This window comes from Anarrhichthys ocellatus, unplaced genomic scaffold (genome assembly GCF_004355925.1).
Source record: "Anarrhichthys ocellatus isolate YVR2014 unplaced genomic scaffold, GSC_Weel_1.0 scaffold295, whole genome shotgun sequence".
NCBI lineage: Eukaryota > Metazoa > Chordata > Actinopteri > Perciformes > Anarhichadidae > Anarrhichthys > Anarrhichthys ocellatus.
The window spans coordinates 2,732-19,686 of record NW_022280311.1 but is presented as its reverse complement, the minus strand read 5'-3'; the positions used below and the strand labels follow the sequence as shown (position 1 = coordinate 19,686).

Here is a 16,955-nt window from a genome sequence, read left to right as displayed (position 1 = left end):
TAGTAGTAGAAGTATTAGTAATTAGAAGAAGTAGTAGAAGTAGTAGTATCAGTAGTCGTAGTAATAGCTGTAGTAGTGGTCGTAGTATTTAATATAACAGTAGTAGTAGTAGAAGAAGTAGTAGTAATAGTAAAGTCAGTTTTTGAAGTAGCAGTAGTAGTAGTACTAGTAGCAGTCGTACTAATAGCTGTAGTAGTATTAGTACTGGTAGTAGCAGGAATAGCAGTAGTAGCAGTTGTGGTATAAGTAATAATAGTAGTGGTAGTGGTAGTAATATCAGTTGTGGTAGTAATAATATTGATGGTATCAGTAATAGCAGTAGTAGTAGTAGTAGTAATAGTAGCAACAGCAAAAGTTGTAGTAGTAGTGATACTAGAAATATTAGTAGCAGTAGTAGTAGTTGTCGCAGTATTAGTAAGAGCATTCATTATTTCAACAAAAAAGCCGAATTTTGAGCTTAACGTTTAAATACAGTTAATCCATGAGGCTTTTATTTTGAAAGGGTGGGACTGGGTGGGGGAGAGAGGGGAGAGGAGACATAATCATAATGTTAAATAAACATAAACAGGTTATTAAATGACAGGCTTCATCACAAGCATTTCAGTTGGAATTAATTTTGTGGGGGCCTTTACTTTAAAATGGGGTGTGTGTGTGGGCAGGGGGGGGAGTCCTCTTAAAATCGCTAAGACCTGAATGACTGTATGAGAGAGAGACACAGACAGAGAGAGGGGATGAGTGAGTGAGAGAGAGAGAATGAGTGTGAAAGACACAGACAGAGAAAGAGAGAGAGAGAGACTCTGATCTCTGGCAATCTTTCTCATTTGGAGATTGTCCTATGTTTTATCTTTTACAGCGTACATAACTATTGTCCTGCTCTGCCATGTCTTTCCTCGTCTCTCTGTCTTGTGTCGCGGTGTGTGTTAATGTCACTCAAATCAGGAAGCTTGTCAGAATACCCATATTTGATTGGCTGAGCTGCATCACGTTTCTGTCTGTGAGTCTGTGTGTTTATCAACATCACTAATTACCTCAATCAGAAACACCTGTGTCGTTGCAGCCTTTTAATGGAGATAAAACAGAGAAACCTCTCAAACAAATCCACAAAACTCCCATAACCGTAGCTCCTATTGCTCCGATATTAACAAATGAGAGGAAGGATGAGTTGAAGAACAGATCCTGTAAAAATTGTGTCTGTAGTGTAAAAAATGTGGCTGAACTGGCGATCTAGAAATGGGGTACCGTGTTCCGTGGAAGATGTCTTTGAAGCAAAATTTAACATTGGTCTCTACGGAGCAGAAAGTTGGTTTTTCTCTCAATAACAGGCTTCTGTGCCAAATGTGTAAATCTGTGGGATTCCACAGTCATTTGTCTACAACAAGGACAAGATTAGATACTTCTACATCCAGAAATTATGCATGAAGAGTGAAGATTGTGGACACAGTGGCAAAACACAAATCTTTTTTTCACAAGAATCTCAAGCTGCTCTTCACTCTCGTGGTGACGTCACACACTCTAAGCTGCGCAATACACACCCATTATAAAGTCAGAAAAGGGCTGAAAAAATCATAAAAGTTAAATTGCTGCAGTTCAAAAAGTTTAAAAGATATCAGAAAGCTGAATTATGCGGCAATAGTTCAGGGTTTTCTCAACATTTGAAAGTTGAAATGGTGTCTGTAGCTGAAAGTATGAGGAAGTAGAAGGATTTGAAAGTTGAAGAAGTTTAAGAGGATTTGAAAATATTCTCCATAGACATCCCATTCAAAAAAAAGTTGCAAAAAGCTTAATAATTCAAAAAGTTTAAAGATTAGAAATATGAAGAGATATAGCAGACATGAGCTGACAGCATTCCAACAATAATCGCTCCCCAAAGAAGCACGGCTACACAGGAGCCATCACTGTGAGTCCCAGCCCACTCCACCCACCAGTTATGTAAGCAGATCAGCATTGTGACAGTGTCCATGCGTTTTCACTGTAAAAACGCTTTGTGTGAGTTGAATGTTGTACTTCTTAAAAGGAAGCTACCAGTAAAGTTGCATAAAAAATGTGTTGAAGAGGATGCAAATCTCCTCAGATCCAAGAGCAGCATGCAAACAGTCACTGTCAAGTACTTGAAAGCCAAAAAAAGTGATGCGACGGGAGAAAATATAGTACCTTCAAATGATAATGGCAGCAATGAAAATTTGCTTTCCATTGAAACTGTAAGGATTACAGGTACGGGAACCCAAGAGCACGACTCAGAGACCGAATCAGGTATAGATTTCTTTACTTGGTCAATGCAGGGTCAACACCGGGAGGTCAGTCCAAAAGGCAAACAAATCCATTAAGGGGCAGGCAAAAATCCAAGGTCGAGAGAACAATACGATATATATATAACGCTGGAGAGCTTGGCTGAGACACACAAGACAATCTGGCAGGGAGCAAGTGCAAGTGAGGGGACCTAAATAGTGAGGGACCAATGAGGGGATGGGCTGCAGGTGAGATGGGTGTGGAGGACCAGGTGAGGGGAATGAGAGGTGATCGGGTGTGAATGGCAGGATCTGAAATGACAGGAGATTAAAGACCTATTAAAGAGGCAGGCAGGATGAAAACAACTAATATGAAGGGGAATCCGTGACAGAAACCATGCATGTGAACATTCTAATATGTTGCACTACAGTGAGCTTTACCTCTGAATCCCATTTAAACAGCTTTATAGTCTACAGCAGGGGGTCTTCAATGTTTTTCAGGGCAAGGACCCCCAAACTATTAGAGCGATGGAGCAGGGACCCCCGACTATATACTATATTGTATAAAATTGTGTTTTATATTAAATGGGTCTAGTACTATGAATACCTCTTTATTGTGCATTCAATACTAAGCTATTCAAGTAATACACAGGTTCATATATTCATGTTTTCATTTTAAACATGTGCAAGGCACAGTGAGCAGGGAGGCTGTGCCACTGACATTCATAAACACACCTTGTCAGCTGATACCAATGCCAACATCAACATTGTCTGTCAATAGCATGATAATCATGCATACAAGATATTCAAATTGATGTTTTCATTTTAAATATAAATGTGGAAACAAAAAATGAGTGATGGCCTATTAGTGCCACTGCCATGCATAAACATACCTGTTATCTTTCATACAATACTGAACTATTACAATAATGGACAGACTCATCTACATCTTATCTAATTAAAGGGTTAAGCAAATGTAATATGAATCAAAAACAGCTGATTAGTTGCATTTTACTGGGACATCTTGGTCTGAATCAACTGTACAGTAAGGTGTATAGTCTGTGTAAACCTCACTGATTATTATATCTTTGGTTCCAATAACAAAGGTGCTCGGGCCCTAATGATGCAGACCGGACACAGTAGCATACTCTGCTGCTGGCCAGTATTGCATGTGTGTGCTGAAGAGCATTCATGCTATCTGGCCCCGCTACCAAATATACTCACCAGATTGTGATTTTGTCATTGTATTTTCTGATAGAGCCTGTGGATTAACAGTTAATGCCAAGGCTTAACAGATACGTCCACTGTTAAAGTATAATTACATGATTACAAATTTTAGCATGCACGTTATCCTGTTATGTAACATTCTTTTTTGACCCACATTTTACATACTGGCCAAATCTGTTAAAGTAGACTGTAGCCTCAGTTGATCCATGAAGCAGGAGTTTTGAGGACGTTGCCTCATGCAAGTCTGTAACTGACAAAGCTGGAATCTACTAATGTTTCACTTTTAAGGATTATAATGTGAACACTTTAACAGTCTTGTATCTTAAATCTAATGCTGATGACAGGTAAGGACAGTAGGACATATAAAACTAAAGTGCACTACAAATTGCAACTCACAGAAAAAGGAAATGTAGTTTTAATTAAAATCATATTAAACATTAGGTTGATGTTGCTGTCAATGTTAATGGAAAGTGGCAAATTCCTTCACTGATTAGTCCAAAGTAATATGAAATGGAGCTTGTTTAAACATTCCAGTGATTTGCTGGTTCAAGCTTCACAATGAGTGCATTTGCTGCTTTTCTCTGCTTTACGTCATTTTAAACGTAATATCTATAAGCTATTGGACGGAATCACCCTGGACGTTGGGAACTAGTGGTAGGTGCTTCACACAAAATAATGAAACAGTTCAAAATTAATTGATAATAACAATAATATTTTTTTGTTGCAGCCATTTTATGTTGGTTACAACTCATTCCAGGAGATTGGCTCTAAATGTGAACAGTTTACTATCTCACTGAGGCTTAAACATATAATGCCCCTTGCCAGTGGAGACACACATATAGTACTACATTTTCCTCTGCAGGGCTCATGACGCCCTTGACATGTAGGCTATGTGCCTTAAATACTGTGCCGGCTGCCTACTTAAAAGCAGCTCAGCGGCACAAAGAGTGAATGGACCGTTCCAGAGCTGCTCACTATCTATGTGTCAAGTTCTCATTACCTGACGCTTCACTTGTACAAAGCATGATGAAAACACTACACTGGTGTGAGAAGCAGGCTTTGAAGATATCAGAGGGAAGAGGGTGGAGAACGGGAGGCCAGGTTGGAGAGTTGTTGGAACACTTTAGAGTGGAGAATTGGAGTTTTGTTCATTAAAGGAGAGTTGGACAGGACTACTGGTTGTGTTAAGCACAGAGGAGGGCTGAATTAGAAATCAGCTATGCAGGGTGGAAGGTCATTGTCTGCATTGAGGGGAACAGGCGGCCTCTATGTCTGAGGATTAGGCTCACTGTTTGCTTGCCACCAGGCATCTGGTCCTCTCACTGTTTCACAGGATAGCATGCTGCAACATGACCGGAGAGAGCAGGGAGGTTTTACTGCACTGTGAGTTACTTTCTGCCTCTGTAAATTTCTGACACTAAAACTACGGTCACTCATTCTTCCCTCTCTCTTTATGCCTAGCTATTGATGGTCCCAGTTGATGGTTTAGAGTGGAATGCAGTGTAGAGAGAATAGTATTTGAGACCAACTGTCACTGCTTGTCATGTGGACATAGAGGTGAGCGCTGCAGATGGATGTCTGGTTGGATCTTTTCTTTCGTAAACTATTTTAATTTTAATTTGCTATAATAGATCAAAAGTCAGACGTTATTTATCCGTACATTGGATGTCATGTGCTGTATAGCAACGTTTAAGGATAATTCTACTGCATAAATTTATTCGGTCATAATATTTAAATGAGAACTGTTTTTGTACCACAGAGTCTTCCACAGATACTCACCCCGCTGTACACCAACCATTCAAGAGCCTTTGGGGATTTGCATACATTTAGCTGTTTTCATTTGCATCTATAATAGCCTGTTTTCATTTGAATTACAAAAAGAACTCTGATCGTCTTTTTGTTTGTTTGTTTATTTTACGAAAAGCCTCATCAATATATATTGTAGATGTAGATACATTTATTTTCTGCAAACACAATTCATGCTATTATTTGTGTGATATGATTGGGACAGAAACATGACCCTGTATTCAAGAACAATCGGAACTTGAATTGCATGCCAAACAAAAGAGCTCACTTGAGTCATGCAATGCAGATACTTTGTGGTAGATAACGATAATGATGCACCAATAAAGGTTGAGTCCACGCCCCAGAAGATTCTGCTGCAGTGAGGCTGATACAGCAGGGAATCATGCTGACATTCAGCCAAAGCACCCATGTGGTCACTTGGCTGAACGAAATATATATGTACATTTTATATCTCTGTCCAAAATGTTTGGTACATTTGTTGCATGTGGTACTTGTGCTTTTTCTTTTATGACTTTTGACTTGCCCCATCGTGTTGATCTTCTGTAGCAGGGAAGCTGGGGGGGAGGGGGGGTACATAATTGTGTACAGTAGGAATGTCATTCTGAAACTCTGTACAGTGTACATGGTAAGATTTTTGGGCATTTGTCTGCAGCCATTTACAGACTTTATTGTTTTATTATTAAAATTGCTGGTTATCAGCTTGTTCTGTACACAGTGTTATTAGTGCATTAAAGTCTGCCTCACCATCTGGAAAACCTCATAATTGTTGGAATGCTGTTAAGGAGTAACGGAGTAGTGTGGACATGGCCTTAGTCCTTTATATTTAATAGGGGTGGGGGAAAAAATCGATACAGCATAGTATCGCGATATTTTGCGTGGCGATATTGTATCAATACACGGACGCTAAGTATCGATCTTTTAGTATATAAACTATAAAAACAAAATGTACTAGAAAAATCAAATCAATTGCTTTTTCAGTCCACTAGATGGTGCTGAGTTGTTTTCTGGTGAGGTCAGCAGAGGTGCCGGGTCAGCGTGATTGGTAGGAAGTTGATCAAAACAAAGATGTAGACATCGGAGAAAGAAATCAGAAATGCACCATCCGCGTTTAAATCAGACGTCTAGACTTATTTTGAATTTTTTAACAAGGAAGGGAAGAAGGACATGAATATGACACATGGATATGACACCGTTGCGGCATTTTTTCACCTACACAGCCGTGCCCAAGCTCTACAGAGATGTGAAGCTTAAAGTTGTGGAGTCTTTGAGTACAGCAGAAAGAGTTGCATTAACTTGCGATGCGTGGACGTCAAGCGCAGTGGATTCCTATGTGACTATAACAACACAATATCTCAGGGGACTGGTGACTGCTGTCTCTCGTTTTCCAAACTAGAGCAGTACACGTAAGTCACACCGGGGCAAACATTACAGACCTCCTGCTAAATGCAGCACAAGAATGGGGGATTTCCGACAAAAACCTGGTGGTTGTAACAACGCTTCTAACGTGGGCGTTGCCGTTCAGTTAGCGAGATTCCTGCATGTGAAGTGTTTCACTCACCCGCTCAATCTGGCCTCACAACGGGGTTAAATCTGCCAACAGTAGCCAGGCTCATGGGGACAGTGCGGCGCATAACTGGCTCTCTGCCCTTGACGTCCACGCATCGCAAGTTATACTGAGTTATATAACTCATATATCGTACTGATATAAGTTATCGACATGTTTGCATTTAGTTAAGTTGGACTATGTAGTAATACAAACAGTTCAGTTTGTCAGGTGCATGCAACATTTATGACATTGTTGGTCAGTCTGTCTGCTTGACAATCCTATTTTACTGCAATAAAAATGATTGAAGAGAGATGAACAGACTGAAAACTTTATCATATTATTAGATAAAACATCTTGACACAGTTTTCCATTGGGGACATAATTTGAAGTTGAAAAGAGTAATAAATCACAATATATGTTATCGCAATACTCAGAATATCGCAGTATCGTGATAATATCGCAGTATCGTGACCTAAGTATCATGATGATATCGTATCGCGGGACGTCTGGTGATTTCCCCCCCCCCCTAATATTTAACCCAAGTCTGCTGCCTCACAGCAAGATTCTGGGTTCATTCACTGGTGACTCCTAACTTTGTGGAGTGCTCCCCCACACCATAAAGACATGCAATAGCTGTAATCATTTCTAAAATTCAAAGGACATGTAATATTCTGCTTCAATCTATATTTGTTGGCATTTAGCTTTTCAAAAACAAAATTTTCACTGCTGTCAAAATAGATTGCCAGCATGCTCCTGTATTAACGGGGTGGTCTTGCAGCAATCAGCACCATAACTTACATTTATATACAATATACAATTCTGTTTTCTTTTTATTTGTTGATTTTACTAAATTCTTTTAACAAATGCAGTTGCTCTCGATTGTTCGGCCCCTATTGCGGTTGGGTTTCTTCCCCGGGGAAAGCGGGGCAGGCTCGCACCTAACACGGTGGTAACTCCGTCAGAAGTCCGACCTCAGGGACTGTCCCTCTGTATGAGTCAAAAGTGTACCTTCGGCCTTTTATCTCACCCCGTAGCTGAATCGTTAGGATTTAGGAATTATTGTCTTTCTGAGAGTCTTGTATGGCTACGCCCTAGGCCCTCTCAGTAGGATGTAACCCTAACACCCCGTATGAGTAGTTACGTAGAGCGTCTGTACCTTACTACTGCCTATTTTACTTTTCTCACCATTTTTGACTAACACTGCCAAGTCTTCACCCAGGGAACTTACCTTAAGCTCCTCTGGTAGAGTCGCTCGTCACATATGTATCGCATGTTTCCAGGACAGGGGAAGAGGGGTAACTTTATCTAAAAACCAGTCTTCAGTTTGAGTCCCAGTCATTTACGAATGGTAAGGCTGTGTTTTTATTAAAGTTTTCTCAAAACACTTACATAAAACAATTTCAACTCAAGGAAAGTCTATGTGGTGCAAAAGATATTAGTCACTGTAAGCTGTCTTCTGATAGCAGAAATGTCTCACAGGGTCTTCTAGAAAAGAAGAGTAGTCCAGTCTATAAACTGGGAAAAAGCAGCTCTCCTTCTGAGGGTCTTCCAGTCACCCCTAAGGGTGAAGCCTCCGTTCTCTCAGTTTTGCAGCTGCTTTTTATGCTGGTCTGAGGCTGGTACCTCCCTCAGGTTCATGCGTCACTCACACATGAGTCCTCCTGTTTCTGGATCAACAACAGGATGTTTAACCGGTTTGATCCTGTTTGAACAAGATTAATTATATAAGCCTTTTTTTTACATAAAAAGTTATAAAAAGTGTAAAAAGTTATAAAAAGTGTAAACAAGTTGTTGTAATGGTTATACTTTTATGCTTTCATATTTTTCTACAATCTCTGAACAACACCCATTCATACACCGATGGCAGGGTGCCACCTGCCCATGTGCGTAAGAACCACGGCTGCTTTCACAAGTATTGTTCTCGCAAGGAAATTTGAATATGCACATTTTGTTATGGTAGGTGAATTTTATATACAGAACCTATCCTTATTGATATTGAACTGTGAGATGTTCAGTTTGATTATTTGTATGTATAGTACAATTGTTGTAGCACTGACTCAGGTTAAACTGTCTCCACATCAAATGAGTTCATTTTAGTTTGCTGTGTTGGTTTTGGAGAAGTTAACCAACTCCTGAGTCATATAATATCTCTGTTTCCACAGATATCCAGGAGTTCTATGAAGTGACGCTGCTAAACACACAGAAGAGCTGTGAGCAAAAGCTGGAGGAGGTCAACCACATGGCGGACAAGTGGGAGAAGAGTGTTTCTTTACAAAACTCTGAGCTTGCCTGTCCAGTGGAGGAGGTGAGTCCCTGACAGTGTATCAGAGGTAATCCTTACATACCTGGACTGAAGAATACTCTCTATAAGTAGTTTGCCTGCTGAAGCCATACAAAATATGCTGCAGTAAAGCAGGTTCGGGGCTGAGGTGTAGACATTTCTTGCAGACAGCATCAGCAATAACAGCAGCAAAGCATGAATCAGCAGACATGCTGGATATGAGGTCCAAAGCCTTTAAATAGATCGCCATGTCACTGGAGGGAGAAGTGCTGTTTGTGCTTCTCTGTAAGGCTAACAGCATAATGTGATGCTTGACATTCAGTGTTCTGTCAGAAGTGGCTTGAGTAAAGCAATTTAAATCATAGGCTCATCAGTCATGAAGCTATACATAAAGATGCCCATTTGAATATTAATGAGTAAAACTGATTATTTTGAAATGACTGTAACTCCTCATTACTTTCAGTTCAGAGTTCAGATTCTCATAAGTTACATACTACAGGTGCGGAGTGGGAAAGAAGGGTACACAGGGAGGGTCTAATGAAAGACACTATTGAGTTGCATTATGGGAAATGTAGCATCCCATGTTTTTGGAGCTTAGATTATCTGATTTATCTGTAGAGCGCGATTATGCTGCTGAAATTGAAATAGTATACAAGAGAAGACTTCAGCATTTCACACATTGCAAATGATTTACACTGTACAGGCACAGACGGAGAACTGTGACTAACTGTACAGGTTCTGTACATCAGCTGAATCTATTTACATTTTAAAAGAACAAAGGTGCTCTTTGTTAGAAATGTGTCCAAATTAAGAGAGAGAGAGAGAGAGAGAGAGAGAGAGAGAGAGAGTTGATGTATGCTCACACTGTGACATTCTAATTAAGGAGAATGAATAGAGGCTGCTGAGTGGTTGAGGGCTGAAAAAGCATGAAAGATGAATCAAAATGTAGCTTTGCCTCCAAGAATTACCAAGAAAAAATGAGTGGTCTCTAAAATGTGGTTCTTAATGCCTCTTATTCTTAAATGACTAGATTGATTTCATATAGATAGCGAACGCTCTACTGGTTTTGGTCTTGTGGGTGACAGACAGCCTAACAGATCAGCACTACAACAATGGAACAGCATTTTACACCAACCTCATTCTTCTGAATCTCAATCATCAGCAAGTCAAGCTTTGGTGTCAGTCCTTCATAATTATACATTTAGACAGCAAAAATAAAATGCAAGAACAGGTAGATATGGTTGAGTGATAGTAAACCAATACTATCAATACTAACTAAGTTAGTAACACACCAGACGTGTGACTAACAGCATGTTTGACCTGGAATGGGACCAACCAGCTTGGTAATCCACTAGTAATTCTATTTGTCAACAGTCATATGTCATACCTTCCATTTTTCTGCAACAACAGTAAAGAATTGGTTATTGTGACGTAAACAGATCATGGTTACAGGGTCTTTCAAAATAGCCCCTCTGTAACAGCAGGAGCTGCTGAGCCACTTTGATGAGGTCATTCAGTAGTACCAGGATAGGGACAAGTGAAGGGGATTAGAAGAGTTCTCAGAGGCTGATGACCCCACCATGAGGTCACCAGTCCACTGCTGTTCTATTCCCTGCTCTGTAACCACAATCAGCCCTCTGAAGATTACGCAAACATCCTGTCAAATAATGAGATGGCAGGTGGCCCCATCCAAATGAATTAACAGGGTCCACATGGGTTAGTCAGATATATAAACAACTAATAGATACATGTTATATGCAGACTGTAAGCACCAAAATAATCAAGAGTGTAGTTCAATAAAGCAAAATATAAATATTATTTTCAAGACTTGACATGCAACATATTCAATAACTTCTCAGTAAGTAGTTTTGACTCTTGGCGTATGCAATGCTACATAAACATAATTAGTTGCTTTATGAAAAAAGAAGAGATGATTATTTTTTCGTAGTTGTACTTTTGAATAAGAGAGGCACTGCATCATCTGGGGTGAATGTTTGTGGACATCATTACACCTCCTAACGGCCACATGGTGGCAGACACAGTAGCCCAGTCTTCAGTTTATGGTTTTAGGGGTTGAGATGCCAACCCTAAACCGCAACATCTCAGATTCAAATCCTGCTTTGGACCTTAATTCATCTCTTCCCATCATTTCCTGACATCTCTCCAGAAGTATACAATGTCCAAAAGACAATAAAAACTTGAATTATTGAGTGAGCAATCCATGAGGTATTTTGCATTTAAATGTTGTTTAATGTAATGTTAAGTTGTATATTTGATATTCTATTCTGACTAGTTTGGTGGACTTATCTTACCAGCAGATCGTGCAGGTTTATCTGTAATAACATGCTGCATGAAGAGTTGAATGGCTAACGCACATTATACAGTATAAACTACATTGATGTAGGGCTGGGCGGTATGACCAAAAATGCATATCACGGTATTTTGTAAGATTCTGGCGGTTTCACAGTATATCACGGTATTTTTTTTTCCGCGTTAAAGCATTAATTAATTAACGCCGAAAAGAACCTGCCGGTCAACCGGCCAGCGAGCGGTAAACAGCTGTTTGTGTGGCATGTCTTCCGTTCTGTTACTTCCTGTTTCCTTCACCTACATTCCCCTGGGTCCTCAGTCCCTCCATGTACAGCTTCTTATCACCCTCTATGTACCAACGTACATTTATAACAAATACCACACATATTACGGTAATCAGCATTGCATATGTTTCTGACCAAAATACCTTTTGTTGTTCAGTCTGTGTTCATCCTGCATTGCTCATTTCTGTTCTTTAATGTAACGTTACTGGCGTGAAAGAGCCTCTCCCAGCTGTTAGCAGACTGTTGTTAGCGAGCTATACGCAGCATGCAGTTTGGCGGGGAAATTTTATAAATGTACAATTATTAGTGTTACAAATTGTTTATGTGTCACAAACTGGTTGAACCGGTATACCGCCCAGCCCTACATTGATGTCAATGTTATTATTTCACTCCTAGGATTGAGCAGGGCTGAGTTATTTGTCATCTTAATATACATTTTGTATTTGTTAAATTGAATAAATAAAGAAAACAGTGGTATTTGAAGTCAGAGGCTTCTATAGCTTTGGGTTTAAAGCTTGCTGCTATAAACAGAAGAAGCCTGCGTGTACTAAGGGTTTGTAGTGTGTCATCGTGTGCTAGGGATTTATTTCTGGTTGCCACGGGCACATGTAGGCTTACGCTATCCAAGCTTCTAATTAAAGACTTACCAGAGCAGGAGACAGACCAAGCAGCCAATAATGACTCCATCTACCTCTCACTGCCAAATCTTGCATGACCCTTACAACTACATGCTCCTTTTGTTTTGCATTTGAAGTAAATGTGATGTACATTTTTTTTCATATACAGTGGGTACGGAAAGTACTCAGACCCCTTTAAATTTTTCACTCTTTGTTTCATTGCAGCCATTTGCTAAAATCAAAAAAGTTCATTTCATTTCTCATTAATGCAGTTCCGTCGACCTCATGATTCTCATTTGCTCTGACATGCACTGTGAGCTGTAAGGTCTTATATAGACAGGTGTGTGCCTTTCCTAATCAAATCCAATCAGTTTAATTAAAGACAGCTGGACTCCAATGAAGGAGTAGAACCATCTCAAGGAGGATCAGAAGAAATGGACAGCATGTGAGTTAAATATGAGTGTCACAGCAAAGGGTCTGAATACTTATGACCATGTGATATTTCAGTTTTTCTTTTTTCATAAATTTGCAAAAATTTCTACATTTCTGTTTTTTTCTGTCAAGATGGGGTGCTGAGTGTACATTAATGACAAATAAAATGAACTTTTTTGATTTTAGCAAATGGCTGCAATGAAACAGAGTGAAAAATTTAAAGGGGTCTGAATACTTTCCGTACCCACTGTACATTAGATTTATTTACCATATGCAGTCAGAGCATTTGACATATTAGACTATATTATACAGTGTTTTTCTTTGCATTTGTAAATGTAAGGTAGGTAGCTCTCTTCATGTCCCAACTCATATTCAGGGTTAAATACAGTCTCTCATACAGTGAATTAGGCCTATCACAATGCATTCAGGCTATAAATACTCCTTCCCTGAAGACTGGTCCATTGTTTACCTGATCTATTGGTTGTTCCTCTGGTCAGTGTGTTTCAGTTGGACAGTGGTGGTGTAGAGTTACCTATGCACCTGTTTGATGTCTCCAGCAGAGGGAGCAGAGCAGCTCACAACCCAGCGGGATGGAGAAGAGAGAGATCGGTGCCAAGATGTCGGAGGTGAGTTCTCTCTGGAAGCCATGCTTTCCTTCTGTGTGTACAGAGTGTGTGTGTGTGTCTCCATTTAGCTTTGTGGGGTCATTTACATTCTTTTACACCAGGTCACCAAATGTGTTTCTCATTACCAGCATCCATTTCATTCTGTGGTCTTATTTTTTGATTTCACCTCATCATCACTCATGGCATGGTGGAACACCGCAGTGACATGAGCTGAACTTCTACTGTGTGTTGGTGAGCAGTCTCGGTAAGATGAGAGTTCATCTTTGCTCCTATTTGCTTTGAAGAAGTAGAGGATATTTTTTTCATATGGATATTCAAAAGATTCTGTGCAAGTTAGGTTTGCTGTCGTTGGGAATCTTACATGCAAACCGCTCAAAACAGGCAGATCTGTTTTCAGAGTGCAGCTTGTCAAGCAATGAAGCAGTAGTGGCGTCTCAAACTACAGATCTATATTTTAGAAGAAATCTTCACCTTGCACTTTGTGCATTGTTTGTTGTGGTAAGTTACTGATTACTTGAGAGCCCCTGTTAAGTCAATACGTTGAAGTACTTGCTGCTGTATGTATTTCTTATGTTTTCTGTAACTCTGTGTGCCGTTCAGAAGATCAGAAAGTGAGAAACATCTGTAGAAAAGTTGACAATACGTTTCATTTTAGTGAAGAAAACAGGATTGAAATAAAAAGGAGCCAGTGCAGACATTTGAGCTGCCATGTATGCTTCCTAGAATGAATAGAGTTCATCAGTGATTCATCTGCATGAAGCCCTTATTTCATTTTGATCTGGTTAGACTGGAGTGAAATCTGAGAACAGACCTGAAAATGACTTGTGAGGAGAATGTGCTGGGGTCAGGTACAGGCCAGCTTCAAAGTCAAGTTGTACAGCAAATCCTTCAAGTAGCACTGCCATTCACATAAACAGACAAATCCAAATGTATCACACCTAGTCTGTATGAGCGACAGCCCGAACAAAGGAGGTTAAAGCATTCCTCCCCTCTAATGCAATAAGTGGAAAGTGCCTGAGCCGCATCACCTGGAAAGATTAGCCCTGCTGCTCCGGCAGAGGGAGTCTGAAACGCTGAGTGTGTTCAGTGAGAGCGACGGGACATCAGGAGTGTAGGGCTGCTGCTTCGTCCACAAATGAAAGCAGTAATCAAGATCAAATTCTGCAACACACCTCTTCACCAGGATGGCTCCAGCCAACAGGTACCGGGGCAGTTTAGTTCAGAGGCTTAAAGTCTCTAGGGAGAAACGGGTTGGACATCGGAGTGGCTTAGTTTACCTGCGAGTTACTGTCAGACGGGGCAGGTTACTGATTCTTAATATACAGCGCTAAGAGACTGTGATAGAGATTTTCAACAAAAACATGTGGCGCTGTAATATCTCACATGGTAGTGTGCTGTACTTGCAGGTTGGATATATGCATCCTGCATATGAAGAGTATTAAAGTTAAAGTCTTTTGATTCTCTTCATTGAGAGCTGCATTTGAAGCATTTTTCAAACAGTCTGAGTTGCTAAAGGACAGACAAAGTTCCTTCAAACTGTGGTTTAATAAATCCTTTCTTTTATGAAGTCCTTTTATCTAGTAAAAAGTCAAAAAGGAAGTTCAATCCTGTTCAACTGAATACATACCTGCAAACTTGTCACTTTTCGGTGAAATTCACCGTTTTGAATCAAAAATATGTCATCCATGTGAATCGTGTAGATCCGTAGAGTTTTTTGTTTGGGGGGGGGTCAACTGGCCAGCCAGCGTTTCTCAGATTGGAGTGAGACGAGGAGAAAAGGTGATGTCGTGATCTTCGCAATAGAACATCTTTGATGTGACGAGTCTTGGCCAATCAGCGTTAAGATGTCTACAGCGTCTTTCCCTCCGTTAAAGTTTAAGTTACGTTATGTTCCGTTACCGTTCATACTTGCTGGGTTAAGTTAACGTCCACTGCATGCGAAACTTTGTCGACCGTTAACGTTCGTCATTATCACGATTTAGGAGGAAAAAACGTAACGTGATGAAACATGAAGCCCCCGTGTTGCGGTTCAGTTCACGCGGTCACTCATTAACTTTAAACCAGAACACCGGCGCATCTGATTGCAGGTTGTTTTTTTTTAACTCAAAGTAGAATGAGGCGATTTTGTGGTCATAATAACTTGAAACTGTGAGTGGAGCTGGGTCTGGATAAAGGTGGAGGTCTAAACAGACGTGAGTACAGCTTCCTGCTGTCACAGTGTTTTAAATACAGTGATAAGGCAGGGCATGCTAAATGCAGCCTCTGCTCCAAGGAGATGAACTACAGCAACAAGGGCTCACATGCCCTCTCATCACACTGTTCACTGTGATGACCACAGCCAGTATACTAACAGTCCCAACAGTCCCACGTTGCTCTCAAGAACCCTGAAGTAATGAGAGGTTTAAGGAGCCTGTACCTTCATTTCAGCAGGTTGCTAATGCAGAGGTGTGTATAGATCACAGCTATTATTTTACTCTTGATAAACTACCTCAGCCAGAGTAGATTATCATTTTCATTTAAATAACTGGATTGAATGCATATTAATTGCAAATAGAAGATAGGCCACAATTCTACCAGCTGTACAGTAACAGTGGAAGTTAATATGAAACCATACAGTAACAGGGTTCAATGAAAACGAATCACTTTATTTTGTACAGGCGATGGTTCTCTCTACTCTTGCTGTCTTTGTTTTTATATGAAAATGAGACCTCGGTCTCAATTGATTTTGTCTAAATAAAGGATAATAATAATAATATTGATTTAAAAAAAAAAAAAGCTGTTCAACTAGAGCTGAAATACTGATTAAACACTGAATAATAAATTAGTTATTTGCGTAAAGTAAATATTGTCTTATCACTTAATTTTATTCTCAGAGTACACCAGAATGCTACATTTTAAAGCTCATATTTTAAAGCCCCCCCCGACAGGGTTTGGGGCTTGTCACCTTTTTCACATGTCATGAGTTTGCAGGTATGTGAATATATATTTTAATAGTTTATGGAAAATGTGTCTTTCTCTTACATTCCATCAGTAAAGCTTGTGTCAAAGAACCTAAGCACAGCTCTGTTTCATGTTAAATCCTCGAATTCAATAATAACACAGTTTGAGGTGTATTTTATCCCCTTATCCCCACTGCACAGACCTTTTAACAACACATATTTGTTCGTACGTTTACATAATACTGCTGTAACTTTTCTCATGTGTCTGTGAGCATTAGTCAAGATTGAGTTGCATTTGTTTTTGGAAAAACTCCATGCTGCATTTTGCTGTTATATTCCAGTGTCTCCTGAAATAACTGTAGATGAAAATGTACAATTTGCAAGTCTTGATGACCCAGAAGTGGTTCTGTCACTTTGTGATGACAGTACACATCTGGAGACAAGAAGTTGATGCTGTAGTTGTGGGTGGTGGTGAAATGTTCTGCTGGTTTCACTGCGGTAATGTTGAAAAGATGTTTTCCATAATTTCTCTTTCTCGATTTTTGTTGAATTCTGTCATTACTGCTTTCATCAGCAGTTCATTGCAGTCTTTCTGTATCTTTGAGTCATATTTGGTCCATCAACATTATGATAAGAGGGGTATGGTGATGCAGCAACATTGG

The 16,955-nt window shown here is 39.9% G+C and overlaps 1 long non-coding RNA gene across 2 annotated transcripts in view; it reads left to right on the top strand.

Annotated features, from left to right (window-relative positions):
* Positions 1-15,037, top strand: part of LOC116401252 (uncharacterized) — a 68,245-nt gene extending 53,208 nt beyond the window's left edge. For both annotated transcript variants that reach the window (XR_004213985.1, XR_004213984.1), the window contains 2 exons: positions 8,967-9,109; positions 13,286-15,037. This is a non-coding gene — a long non-coding RNA (uncharacterized LOC116401252). The remainder of the gene's footprint in view (positions 1-8,966; positions 9,110-13,285) is intronic.
* The last annotated feature ends 1,918 nt before the right edge of the window (positions 15,038-16,955 follow it).